The sequence below is a fragment of the Lagopus leucura genome, unplaced genomic scaffold (assembly GCF_019238085.1).
Source record: "Lagopus leucura isolate 7727_CA_CO unplaced genomic scaffold, USGS_WTPT01 Super-Scaffold_100026, whole genome shotgun sequence".
NCBI classification, from domain to species: Eukaryota; Metazoa; Chordata; class Aves; order Galliformes; family Phasianidae; genus Lagopus; species Lagopus leucura.
The window spans coordinates 8,181,339-8,195,967 of record NW_024962277.1 but is presented as its reverse complement, the minus strand read 5'-3'; the positions used below and the strand labels follow the sequence as shown (position 1 = coordinate 8,195,967).

The following is a 14,629-nucleotide window of genomic DNA, read 5'->3' as shown; positions in this document are numbered from 1 at the left end:
TAACAGCTTCCTGGTACATGGGAAAGGCTGCTTTGGTGAGTTCTGCACACAGGAAGCAGTTATTCTGTGCCTTAATAAATGCAAGAGCTTTGGCAATCAGTCTGAATGCTGTGAGAATCTGATCTTGTGTGAAGCTCACAGGATTCAGGATAAGATCCAGCTTCTTAGCAGGAAAGATCGTATTTTAGCAATCCACCAAACACGGAAAAAAGCCCAGATAGGAACATCCACTTCTCTTTTTCAGTTGTGTTACATTCTGAACCTGAAGTGACAGCAGGCTTTGGAGCCTGCAATACCTCGCTAGGAGCTGTGCAAGGCTGGGTTCCTATGCTGGGATGGCTGCTCAGGATGACAATGGGCTGCAGTGGGAACTTGAACTGCCCAAATGAAGTGAGCAACGTTAAACACTGAGGGCATAGGAGGCAGGAAACAGCAACACCTTTCAGATGCCACGTTTAAAACACTGTGCCTATATCACCCAGGTAGAACATGGACACCTGGCACGTAAGTGGAAGCATTAGGCACACAGTGTGAAAGAGCTGCAACAAGTCCTTACGTCACCACAGTTCAGAATACACTTGGTAGGTTCTGAATTATCAGCTGACGTTCCCTGCTGAGCCGCTGCCACTCTTCCAGGCGTTCCCCTGAGGACAAGAGGCGAGCAGCACAGCAGAATAACCCCATCTGCTCACAGGTCTCCTGGGAACGTCACCCCTACAAACCCCATTCAGCTGGAGATGTCACTCCAAGTACTGCGATACCAGATGGGAAAGATCAGCTACAGCTGCATGAAACAAAGCCTGTCTTCAATCAAGAAGCATCTTCCCCCAGATGACTTTTAAATGTCAGTTCATGATCAAAAAATAAAAGCCCGTGCTATTATTACTTCTGGGCAGAAACGGTTTTCCCAGACCCTTCAGGATTCCAAGCAGGGAATCCTATGGGAACTTTGTGCCTAAAACAGAAACAGCCTCCAATCCTGAAGGCACAGCCATCATGACTGAGCACACCATCTCCCCTCTCTCGCAAAAGATGTTGCACGCACACACACACACAGCTAGCAGGGCAAGTAAACTTGTAATCTGTGTTCTTAAAATACTTTAAAAACTGTTGAAAGCTGCATTGAAAACTCTTCTAAGAAAACAGTTGCAATATGTTTAGCTTACGAGGCCTGGCTAGGAACGCACAGCAGATCTGGCAGGGCAGCAGCTATCTCAAGGCAGGCAAACTTCCTTCCAGACCATTGACAAAGAAAACGTCCTACTCTGCTCATAGGTGGAACAACGCTCCAGGCTTACCACTCACTTCAAATTCTGTAAGAAGAGCTGTATACAAAGACTTGTAAGTAAGTCGTGCTACTGAGCACAGTGATTTAAATTAGAGGAAAGAATGGCAATTGTTTTTGTTTTTTAAAGGAGCTAAATGGTGTGTTTAAGTAAATTTCAGTTAAAACAGAACTACAGAAATGGTTAGAACTCAGAGGTCAATTTTCATCCCATACTTAGAAAGACTACAGCATACTTTTTGGATAAGCTTAAATACCGATTTGTAGCAATCAGAATATGCAGTAAATTACAGCTATGAAAATGAGTTATTACCACTGCTTGAGAAAAACTTTGGCAAAATCTGTGTTTGAAACAATAAAAATGAAATGGTAGAGTTTTGAAAGAGCCGAAGTCAAGGACCAAAGTACAAAGACTTGGGAGTTGAAAGCAGAACAGACCTTAAAAGTTGTGACACGGTGTTTCATTTTGTGTAATTAAGGGAACTGAAACCAGGAAAAGACAACAACTCTTCCCTCACAACCAAAATACACTGCAAATGAACAGTTTGCAAATTGCAAATGGATTGGTGAAACTTCACCACTTGCCATTACATCTCAGGACAAACACAGTTGCAGCCTAACTAAACATTCTCCTTGAGTAAAACAGCCCTGCTGGGGTCTGTGAGTGACACAGAACCTCCAGCGTGCTCAGAACCAAGGAACAGCTGCACAGAAACGTGCACAAAAGTTCTGTGTCACCATCACATTATCCACGGCACAGCAACCTGTTTGCCTTCTGTCAGACTAAAGACTAAAGCCAGCCTGAAGCGATGCATGTTTCCTTCATAGCAGAGGAAAGTGGGGACAGGATAACCTGGGGGGACGGTTAGAGAACAGCATTATGGATTGCACTGCTGACAGGGAAAATCTTTGCAGAAGTTTACCAAGACGTGCTGCTGCACAGACATGTACAGCATGAGAACTGCCCTGTGTCCAGTAGTTTCAGAGCTGTATTTTTCCAGCAGGCCGGAGCTGCAGATCCCTTGGCTAAGGCTCACTGTCCGAGCACACAGCAACCTTGTGAGCTCAGGTCAGCGCTGCAGAATAGTGCCTAAAGCCCTGGGCCTGGGAGGTCTCTCTCAGCAGCAGCCCTAAGCCTGTGTGGCAAAAGCAAACGGACAAGGAAGTTCCTTTGCTTTGTTTTTACCCTTCAGTTGATTGCAGTTGGCCGCCACTCTATTTCCGTTGCCGTTTATTTTCCTTCTGCACATTTCCATAACATTATTTTTCATACTTGATTCAACTGTGATTTCTGCAGTCAGTGACTCAGTTTGTCACCGTTCTCCTCAAATGAAAAGCAGTTTCCCTTCCAATAATTTTACCATTCCTGTTTAATTTTACACACATTTCTGTGCTGCTGTTAGCCAGAAGTCTGAATAACTGAAGTCAGCTGAATTCTTCTCCTTATTGCCTGCCCCAAGGACCACAGAGGCTGGTACACCTATAACACAAACTTACTGCTGGTATGCATATATATGCACACATCAGAAAAGCACCCAGACATTGTAACATAGCCACAATGTTTTTGTGGCCAGCTGATCTAAGGTTAAAGCAATGCAGCACCTTCTGCTTGGTAAAACAAGGTAGTGTGGTGCACATAACAAGCAGCAGCTGTCAATTAGTCACCATTTATTATAATGTATTTTGACAACCCCCCCCCCTCACTCCACTGCTGTGGCTAACTCAGTGCTCTTTGATGATTAACTCAGTGTGAGGCACAGTACAAAAGGCAGCAGATGCGTCTAAATCAGTAAAAGAGTTAATAAGTCAAAGACATTATAGAGACCAAAAAGGTTGCAAGAAAGGAGCAATGATGCCATATTAAAAGCAGTGTGAAGAACGAGTCTGGGAAGAAAAAACTGACCCACAGTTGTTCAATAATCCAAAAGATGCAGACTAGAAGAAAGGCCTTTATGGAAGAGAAATAAAGCTATGTTTGTGTCTTCTTCCTGTATAAGGAAAGCAAGTTACGCTACAGATCTTAAATATTTTTCTTTGTGAAAGATGCTACAGGTTCTCTGTAAGCCTTTAGATGCCTTAATGCAAGGCTAACACAGCTTGGATCTGACATACCACTGAGATGCTGATTATCAAGCGTAGCCCAACTTGATAATGTAAACTGCACAAGAACGAGCTAGTCCAGACAGCACTTTTTAAGCATTACATAAATAAAAGCATCTGAATTTAGTTAGTGTCTTGGCTCTAGAGCTCTGTGAGCTTTTCTCCAAGAACCCTGATGCTTTAAAAGAAAAATCATAAAAAAATCATGGGACATAACCCAAAGCATCCAGTTCTTCTCAATAAGCACAGCGTTAGGCATCGACTGCCTTCACAGCTTGACTATAGAAAGTTTCCAGACAAGGTATTCAGTTTCTGCTTGGTATTTACTGTTGCAGTTCTTTCGTTCTCACTGCAGCAAGGACAAGAGCCTGCCTTCAACTACTGGTAATTGATGAACTCCACTTTTGCTATTAAAAGAACTGTTGCACATTGGTACAGTAACTGAGTTCTTTAAGATATGCTCTTCTAATGTAAACACATCTGTGATAGGAGGGTTTTTATTTTATTAGCCAATACATACAACACACTCAAGTATATATTACCAGTTGCTCTGTGGTACTACCACTTCCATCCCTCCATCAAGTTGCCTTTGTATACAGGTTATGCAGAGAGAAACTAAAAGCAAGAAGGATGACACACAGAAGATGTTCTAACAAACTTCAGTTATCATTAGTCCTTAATACTGCCAACTGATAGTCCAGTGATAGGAAAGGTATTAGATGTCCTGATGAAGGAGCAAGCAGGATAAAACTCAGAGAAGGGCCTTTTTGAAAGAGCCCTAAGGGCTGTTCACTGCTTTGTGGGCAAACGTTTGTCTCAGCAAGTACGAATGTTTATGTCCCATTTGAAACACCTAAAATATCACTTTTCATTTCTCTGAGAGGGATATAAAGCGTTTAAGAGGTCAACCTCTCATCACTTATGGCAAACAGAGAGGATCTGGGTCAATTGGTAGCCAGCTCCTCCATTTCTTAAGGTACCTTATGCACTAGCTGTACTGCCACCTCCTCCGGGCAACAGGACTGAGGGTGAATCTGCATTTCCACAAATACAGATGAGAACTTTTGTGTGATAGGTACTTGAATCAAAACCATGCTCATTTTTCAATTCCACCCAGATGATATCCACATCCACAGCATTCCCTAATGCATGCAGTACAATAGCCCTCATTTGTCTAGCTGTCATAAGGGCCAGATCAGAGCTTAAACATACAGATATGTAGGACTGATCTGTTCTCATTTAACACATCATACACTGAATTCTTTTTCATATGTCCAAACACGTGCTTTGGACAGCTGGATTTAAAAAAATCCAACACTTCAGTTTACCAAACACATTCTTAGCATAATCAAGAGTGAAATAGACTTGAGGAGATACAAGCACAGTCAGGAGGAGATTTTTGGTACTCAAAAGCATTTAATATTTGGACAGTTACTGTACGTGTAAAGGTATAATGTGTCCAACTCAATAACAGACCAGTTAAAAATGATTAACTCATCAAATTGGAGCTACAAAACACATCACAGAGAAAGAGCCAGAAAGCATAATGAGGAGCTATCATTACATCAGAACACCCTAACACCATTTACTCAGCAACTCCGCAGGACTCCATAGGCGAAACCTCTCAGAGCAAGGACGATTTGAAGATAAGCATTTTCTATTGTCAACTACAGAAGAACTTTTGGGGCAGCGATGCTAATTCCTTAGCAAACCCACTACAAGAAAGCACTTGCAGTTGCCAGGCAAAACTGTACTTATAACACACCTTATTTGGTTTTTCAGTGCCAAAGCTGCAGTCAGCAGGAATGCACTCTGATGTGTGTGTAAATATTTGCACTATTGCTAGGCACTGCTGCAGAACAAAGCAGAGGTGGTAACACCAGCACGAGCTGCCGCGTAACTCATTCACCGTCAGTGCAGCTCTGAGGCAATTCTGTGTGAATATAAACGGCTGGCATTGCAGAAATATTTCAAACAACTGCCAGCAACAATAAATCTTGTTCTTGTAGAAGTCTACGCTGCTCATACTGTCTCTTTGTTCCTGTCCAGTGTGTCTGAGGAAGCACAAGCAGCTTCTGTTCCCTGTGTGCATTCATCCCAAATTCCTTGGCCAGTGTCACGCTGCACACAAGAGTGATGCTGTCAATGCACAGCATGCAGCAGAGCACTGCTTGGAGTCAGCTAATGCATGTCCAGCAATTCTGTAATTTTCCTGGAGTTTCCACAAAAAGTGAGATACATAGAACACATTGGGGCATAGTGGCAGATAGAGGCATTGAATCAGTACGAAAAGTACCAGTTCTTTGATGCAGGGGAACACTTAACTCTATTTATGATTATTTTCATCCCATAAGATGAAAGGATAGATGTTGACTTTACAGACTGGAAGGCAGAGAGACAGAAAAAAATATCTGAGTTGATTTCAATCCCAGGTTTTCTCTTGGCTGCTCTAGCTCCCACCCAGAGGGAGCTCTGCTCATCTTCCCTCGCCAAAATAGGAATAAAATGCAGACAAACCTGCTAAAGATTTTAGCTGATTTAAAATTATTTTTAAATATACAATACTCAGGTTTAGAGGAATCTGTCAGACACAATGGCTTAAGAAATTTTCAGTAAGAACTTTACAGAACAAATGAAAAAAACAAAAATCCAACATCCTGCACCCCTTCAGAGCTCTCTAACCCTCTGAAGGGATGGTTTAAAGAAATCTTCTGATTTTTAAATGACAGCACTGTTCAAAGAACTGCTGGGCTAAAATACGGCTTGCTTTACTCAAAGCTGGTTAATGCTTATTAATTAAAAATAACCTTAGCACTATTGCAAATTATTTCAAGTTAGCTTTAGAGAACTCAATCTTTTCAAATCCACTCTTGAAAGGAAAAGGAGCAATGAAAGCATTTCAGCCACCTGGGCAGTTCAACTCACATGGGTTGCCTTCAACCTGTGCTATTACCAGGCTGAAACTACCACAGCACTGCAAACTCCTTTGGCTCCTATGCTCATCATATTTGGATCACTGTGCCTTACTAATATTACAAGTAATAATATACCAAGGCAGGATAAGGTCACTTTGATCTGCTGGGTGGAATACGTTGCTGTGTTTTTCAAAAGTCTTCACAGAAGCTGAGGAAAATATCAGTTGAGTTAAACAGCCCCACACAAAATTATCCTATGTGTATTTGACTTGAAACAAACCTAAGTGAGCCAGCCTCCAACATTGTTATGTAATTCATCAGTTTTGAAAGAGTAAAAAAAACAATGCTTTTGCATCCCATAATAATCACATCGATCAGAACTCACTGATTAGAGAGGCTGTGGCTAGGTTGAATGCATACAGGAAAACCAAAATCTCAAGTCAGTCCCGGCTCACAACATGCATTCAGTAGCAGCAGCCTGATGTCACTTGGGGCCCGTAACAGAGGATGCTGCACCAGTAGCACAGCATTCAAGGAAAGAAGTGAAGGTAAAGACAATGAAATAGAACTGCTGATTCATTAGAAGCTTCTTAAGAGCATCTAGGATCTTTCAAGCCGTGGGAGATGTCTTACTTCTTGGTTAGGGTTGAATTAGCTCGTTTCAGCTGGTGGAACAGATAATTCTGTCAGGTTATTTCTGTTTTTCTGTTTCTGTTTTGAAACACAGTTTCATAAGACAAGTATCCTGGGCCACTTAATCCGGGCCTGTCCTTCCTGCCCCCATTTTCCTTCCAGCAGCTACCGACAGCCCCACATCTGCCAGCAGAGTTGCTTGGGCAGCTGCAGCATATCTGACCAGAAAGGAGAAGGCATGGAAAAAAAGGATTGTTTCCTCATTGTGACTAATGGCCCAGCCACAAAATCAGTAGCAGCAAAACAATCTGCAGACAGTGCATCACAGCACTGAAGCAAGAATGAATAATATTGCCACCAAAGATTTCATCTCCTGACACTGACTATTTCGGGCAAACAGCTGTTGTAAAGTGAGCAAGCAGGATAAAAGAACAGTTGGAGAGCTGCTGGAGCATTGGAACTAGCTAGAGGCAAGTACTAGTGCATCAAAAACTGCACAGCTTCCGTACCAAACAGCTTCCTAACGCATGGTGCCAAGAAATAAAGCACCTTGATGAAGAAAGAGCCCGGTATCTATGGGAGTTAAGTGATAAGTTTTTGGCTAAGACTACAACATAACTTCTGAGGCTCCTGCTATTGCAATAAACAGTATCCCAGTCCTGAAATTGTTGGCTGATGAGGTTGCCATTTTCCAGAAGAGGAAACCACTGGTTTTGAAGCAAAAAGCCCTGAGCTGTGCAAGCACTGACCCAGAGGGTACAGCGAGGCCTGCAGCCCCTGCAGAGGGGATACACTGCCATAAGCGATCATCTGTTGCAGGGAGAGCATCCCTCAGCTGCAAGTTTCTGCCACCTACCTTGTGTCATGAAGACATTTCAGAGACAGATTCAACAAAGCTCTCAAAAATAACTGCTCCAGTCATTTCACCAGTCTTCCAGATAATAAAGGAAAGAGAATGCAAAGAGTGTATGGCAAAGAGGAGGCAGAAATTACAGTAAAACAGGTGAACTGGAAAAGTCTGTCTGAGCTTTGAAAGAGTTACAACACTAAAGTTCTGCTTCAACGAGGCAAGTTGCTACACAACACAAATGCATTCCTCCACAACAGCACGTTCTGTAGAAATTACAGTTTTGTTTGTTTTTAGCCCAACCTGTTCTGTAAGAGAACACAAGGGGGAACATTGCTGGAGTTCCAGGAAATAGCAGCTCCCAGTCTGCACAAATGGGGCCACGACTGCTGCTCTCATCATAAAGCAAACACAAGTAATTACTTCACAAGGTGCTTTCAGCTTACACTCAATCCTCAATTATGTTTGCTGTGAAATTGCATATCTCAAGAAATGACATAATCATTAAAAATATCAATGCTATATTAAAAAATCAAATAAAAGTTAGCTCTTCACACACACAAACATATATATATGCTTTTCATTCTTCCCCTCATACTCTCGCTGGTAGCTCATAACAGAATTACTGTACAAGTAATTTTTGCCATTTTCCGCTAATTAACCCAAACAAATCACTTGGTTCCACTGCTTGTAATGGAGAAAACATGAATCAGCAGGCAATGACAACTACTTCTTAGATTTAAAAGGAAACCGCAAGCAAACTGCATTATTTTCCTCGGTGTTTTCTCTTTCCAGCTGCCAATAAACCCTTCATTTTAACTCCAAAGCTCCAAAATACTTGTCTCCTCAGTTTACCTCTCCTTCCTGAGACAGTCACACAGTGGTGAGGCATCCTGTTATTATTTTCTGGTTAATATTCAACCCAACAGATGTGAAAATGCCTCAGGCAACAAGCAAGCAGTGTAAGAAACCAGCGGCAGGAACCCTGCTGTCTGCCCACCAGGTGAAAGCTCATGTTTATCTGTAATATCCACGTATATTTGATATTATTTCACTTTGATACAAGATGGCAATAATTTAGAAAAGAAGTTTATTAAGGAAATGTGTTACCTGTCAGAGAAATGTCCAGTGTTCTATATCAACACTTTCCTTGCCATTCTACCTATACTAGGCAAGAGTAACCTAGCCTGATCAAGTAAATGGAAAGTAAATCATTGCAAGCAAATAGGGAAAGGTCATTCTAATAACTACATATTCACAATTTTAGTGAATCCTAAAAATCTATTTACAGTATTTATACACAGATAAAATCTTTCTAATATTCTATATTTGAAAGATAGACTTCTGTATCTTCATTTTAGTTCAGTCTTTACCTAAATGGCATAGAATAAGCTTTGGTACAGGAAAGGTATGCATGGGATTGTAAAAAGGGCCGCACTGAAGAAGCAATAGCAGGATGTGAATGAAAGCCCCATAGGCTTATGTCTGTCTGCCAGAAATTTAACAACTGTTTCAGTTGCTGTGACCTTTCAAATCCTATTTTGGATCCTTCTGAATTCTCCATTCCCAGCTTCCAGTAGAAAAGAAGGCCAACTATTTTATGAAAGAAATAAACAGAAGAGAATCTCTTAAACACAAAGTATTACTGAGGACCCAGAACTGAAAAGAGGACTTCAAATATATCAGAATGATACTGACAATATCATGGGCTCTTCCAGAACAAAAACACCTTGCAACATCTGAAAATATTAGGGAAATGTATTTCATATAGAAGTCAGGGATGTTATTGTATGAACTACAGCAAGAACAAGAGAAAACAGTTGCCTTTTGTGCTTAAAGATGTGATCACCTTTGAAAAAAAAATGAGAAACCTCAAATATATTGATAAGCACCAATACTGAATACTGGTACATGAAAAAAGCCAACCCCCAAATGAAGATCCTGGTGCTATTTTAACCATGCAGAAGACACTCTCAACTGCAAAGCTGAATGTTTTGGAAAACTACAAGTCTGCAAATGAAAACTGCTGAAACATAATTATTCAGCATGAAAGGAGATGCCAGAATCCAAACCTGAAAAATAACATTATATTATTTGAAAGACAGGAATATAGTTAATATTTATGTTTACTACAACATTCAGTGTTTTGCAGTCATATTAGTAAAGCTTGGTGGACACTTTGCATCAAAACTCCACCGGGATTAGGCTTCAGATTACAAATATTGACAGCTCCACTGCATTTACTCACAGATCACAGAGTTAAAGGCAATGGGTAAAACACATCAGCCTCAATCTTGAGTTGGCTGCTTCTCTTAAAGGCTATTAGTACCTACTGTATCTTCCTCCACTACCAAAACACTTGCCAGAAAGCAGGCAACCAAAGCTGCATAAATGCAACCAGACCTACAAAATACTCTGCAACAGACAAAAGCAGTCATTACAGTACAACCCATACGTAGGCAAATCCTCAAGCCAGAAGTGAGGTACAGCCTGTGCTCCTTATCAGCAGCAAAAACATCTTTGCCAGATAGAAACAACTCGTGAACCTTTCCTCTATCTTCTGTCACGCTGCCATTTTGAAGTGAGAAAAACTTTCCTCAAACTAAAAGCAATGCTACAATACTGAACGTAAACCCAACCAAAAGGCACTGAGCTGTGGCAAGAGGAAGTGAGTATTGTACCTCTTCTATGCACTTCAGTGAAGAACTGGAATTGGGATGCCATTGCAAGTGAATTGCAATTTTTTTTATGCAAAAAAAATGCTACACGCATCTCATATTGCACATTTAGGTTTATTCTCACCTAAATGCATTTTGTAATGAAGTTAGTATTTTTAAACATGTAAGAACAATCTGTTTTTAGTTTCCTCTAATGTTTCCCAGCGACATTTTTTCCTTCTCTGATGCTTTTTTCCTTAACAATATTGGTTACCACTGATTACAAAAAGGAATGCAGTAACTGCTATAGGTTTTAGAAATTTAGTGTACTGCCAATCCCAGATTCCCCTCCTCATGTTTTGTGCTGACTTTAGCAGTTACCATTTGTTTTCTCCCACTGCTATTCTTTCCAATTATAAAATCATGTGTTTTATTTTATAAAAAAAAACCTAAACCAACACGTTGGTTAAGCCCAAAGTTGAGGATTCCATCTTTGTCTCTGGTCATAAAGCCCCAGCTGCAAAGATCCATCACGACAACCAAGAGCAAAACTTCAAGAACTCATTGTGTTCTTTTACTGAAAGCTTAAAAAAAAAAGCTGTAGTGATTTTCAGTGCTGCCTCCTTTCCTTCAGATTCTTGAACAAAGCAGCAATAGCATTAAATGCACGTGGATGTGCTACGTGACACACAGGGATAACATCTAAAGCAGTGCTTTTGGGATCAATTCAACAACGGGGCCTACTTCAACAGAACCCTTCTCTAAACAGTGCAGTACAACAGGAGGCATCAGGAAACATCTGTTAGTAACTGCAAGAGAGAAAACTACCAAGCACTGAGCCGTTACTCTCACTTGCCAGTCCAGTTTGAAGATGCAAGATCAATAAGTATACAGGTGCTGTAAAGTACTGCACGATCCATAAGCATACTCAGAAGTCAGGCTGGTAAGATTAACACACTGGAAAGGATAATCAGAGATTAAATGAAAAGCGCTCAGCAGTGTTGTAGGCACCCAAGAAACTCCACAAGGAGCAATCTCCAGAGAGAGACCCTACATCAGGGGCAGTCAGCCCCTAAATGGCTGTAGGAGAGGTGCAGCCAGGCTCCACCCCTTCTGATCACACAGGTGAATTGCCTTCACCTGTGCTCCCAAGGCTGACTCAGTGCTCACCTCACGTGGTCAGTCAGAGGTTCAGGCCGTGATTCAACAGTGCCCATGCAGAAGAACACAGTGGAAGGCAATAATACCACAACAGTCATAATGATCTTGATTAAACACCTAAAGCTTGGCCAGTGACACAAAGGAGATCTCCTCACTGCCCTGGCTGGCACAGCTTACTAAGAATACACAGCAGGTCTTATCCAAGACACGTCACTTAACCTACTGCAGGTACTCGATACCTCTGGCACAGTCATCACAACTTGAAGCATACTGCTCAGGAGATTAATATACGGCCAGTACATGGCTGATGGATGCCTTCTGTAAAAGCACTGAAATCTAGAAAGTTTAAAAACAGTATGGATGTAAAAAGAAACATGGAACATCCCAACAACCTCATCCTAACAACTTCAGGAGAAAAAATGGAGCTGAAGTGACGGCCGGTCGCTACAACAACATGATTTACACCTTAGCAAGGAAGAAAAATCCACCCACTGTGTAACTTTAGGTGTTCTTAAGAAAAAAAACTTACTTCTTTCTGATATTGGATAAGCCATGCAGAAGATGTGGACTTTCCAAAATTTCTTATTATATTTCTTAAAATAAGTTTCTAACTGTAGAACAAAGAAAAAAATTAAACTTGATGTTTTGCTGGAAACATTACATCATTCATTTAATAACGTTCAACAGAACATCAATATATAGAATAAGATATACTGCTACCTAAACATAATTAATCATCTCAGGACAGACTATAAAATTCTATCAGATAATTCTAAAATAACTTCAGAAAAAAAAAAAAGAGAAATGGAGACTCATGTTACAAATAACATTGTGAAGTTCTTTTGGGAAGGTTTCCAGATTTAATTTTAGTAGGAACTGAAAAAAAAAGAAGAGAAAAGAAAGAAGAAAATTAAAACGCCGTGCGTGTACTCCATATGCAAAGTTCACAAAACCCCAAATGCTCACAGCACATAACAACACGGCCCCATCACTGGGGGCTTTTTGGCACAAATTACAGAAAGAGCGTAACAACTTCAGAAATGAGAAAGCTGCAGTGCTTTCCGCTCGCACAGTTTCTGTCTTTATGGTCATAATTTCCTCTGTGTTTACTCTAACCCCAGAAACAACAAAGCTTGTACTGCATGCCTGCTGTATACACTGTCTGCCTGGTTTTAACTTGGCAACCCCTCACCAGCCAGAGTCAGCACTGTGAGCAATCCTGATGGAGACCTAGTCAAGGAGAGCTCAGAACCAGCTGCACTCAGACAGCCAATGATGCCGGCATGCAGACATGCCAGCCTCTTCTTTAATCTTGTTTAGAATACATGGAATAAGAGAAGAGTTACATACATCAGGAAAACATATCCATTCGAAGCAGACCTTAATTTCAATTTATTTTTTGAGAAGCTTATTTCAGTGTTTCCAATGACATTTCATAACCAAGAATGCTATATCCCCTTCTGAACCACTTCCAAATTCCTTGGGGTTTGCTAACTATTAATAGAAAAAAGATGCTGGTTCAGTCTGGAGGAAAGGCAGCTCAGGGAAATCCTAAGAGCAGCCTTGCTATATCTAGGAGAACACAAAGCACAGCTCGTCAACGAGGTGAACATCAGAAGTGTGAGAGACAAACTCACTGAGGGCAATGGGACATGGCAGCCAAGAGAAGCTGGGTAAACTCTGTGAACGCCTTTTGAAACCAGCTGGACAAAACCTGGTCTGATCTCCTGAGGTCACCTCAGACATGAATTGCTCCATAATTTTATGATTTCTACCACATCCAGATGTACACTTCTACAGTAAGTTAAGAAGTTAATTTAAGCAATATCATCAATTATAGGCAGTTACCTAAAATAAATCATTCTTTGCCTTACTATGATAAGCTAGCTCACACCTAGCATTAAATCAGCTCACTAAAGGGTGTTCATGTATTACCTCCAGCTATTAGTCAGAAAGAAGAAACCACACCGTACTGAAACCACTGATACTTAAAGAATCCAACTTTTGGGACAAAAAGCTGTAGTTGTAATTATTTACAAAATTTCCTCTTAATATGGCAACGGATTAAAAGCCTCACATAATTAAAATTCAGAAGCTATACTAATACAGCGGTTCAGAAGTGTAGCTGCCTTAACTCACGGGATCCGTTATACTCACAGAAGTGAGATCAGTGTTTGAAAAGAGTGTCTTCTGAGGCAGAAATAGAAAACAACCACTTATTCCAACCGTATCAAATATCTTAAAGCCTACTTCCAATGCTGCTTGTCATCTAATAGGTAATAGAGATGTTATAAAAACCTGCCTTTACCACTATAAACAAGCCTGATGCCAACCTAAATTCCAACCCCTCTGTTTCACTGATGATTTCCTTGAAGAATTTCCACTGGCTAGTTTCAGCAAGGGCAGAGGGAAAGCTGTTCCCTCTATGAATGACAAGCTCTGAGGACAAGGTCAGCCTGCATTTCATGAGGAATCCACACGAAGGGCTCCACACTTCCACAGTCATCTCACACATTTTATGGTGTAACAGTGGAGGCAGTTTGCCGTAAGATAGAAGAGTTAAAAATGACTTTATTCATTGCTGCTTAATGTTTGTCTCTTCAGTTTTCAAAGGAGATAAATCTGCATTATAACATCTTAATGGACAACAGCATGCATGTTGCACAGCTCACTCATGTCGTGAGTAGCAATGCATTTGAGGTTGATAGGCAGAACTGCACTTGGAGATGAAGCAGAGTGAATAATTCACACGAAGACAGTAAATATTAGATCTCTCAGGATACTACTTTTAAAAGATAAAAGACCAATTAGCTGCAGGTGTCTGAAATAATTTACAAGATCACTCTAGCCAAAAATACATTGGTGACATCACTCTTAAAGCCCAACTTGGGGGATTTACTAGATAGAATTCAGCCACGTCCAAAGCGGATGCATTAAACCAGAATTTTGCAAGGTTGCAAAGGTGAGCAAGGTTGGCCAGATCCCCCATATTGGCCACTAGCAGGCAGCCTTGTGTCCCTGCTCAGCAGGC

At 41.0% G+C, this 14,629-nt stretch overlaps 1 protein-coding gene across 2 annotated transcripts in view; it reads right to left on the bottom strand.

Annotated features, from left to right (window-relative positions):
* The window catches only part of LOC122184844 (centromere protein P), a 119,168-nt gene that overhangs the window by 3,617 nt on the left and 100,922 nt on the right, over positions 1-14,629 (bottom strand). The gene's annotated exons all lie outside the window — the stretch shown is intronic.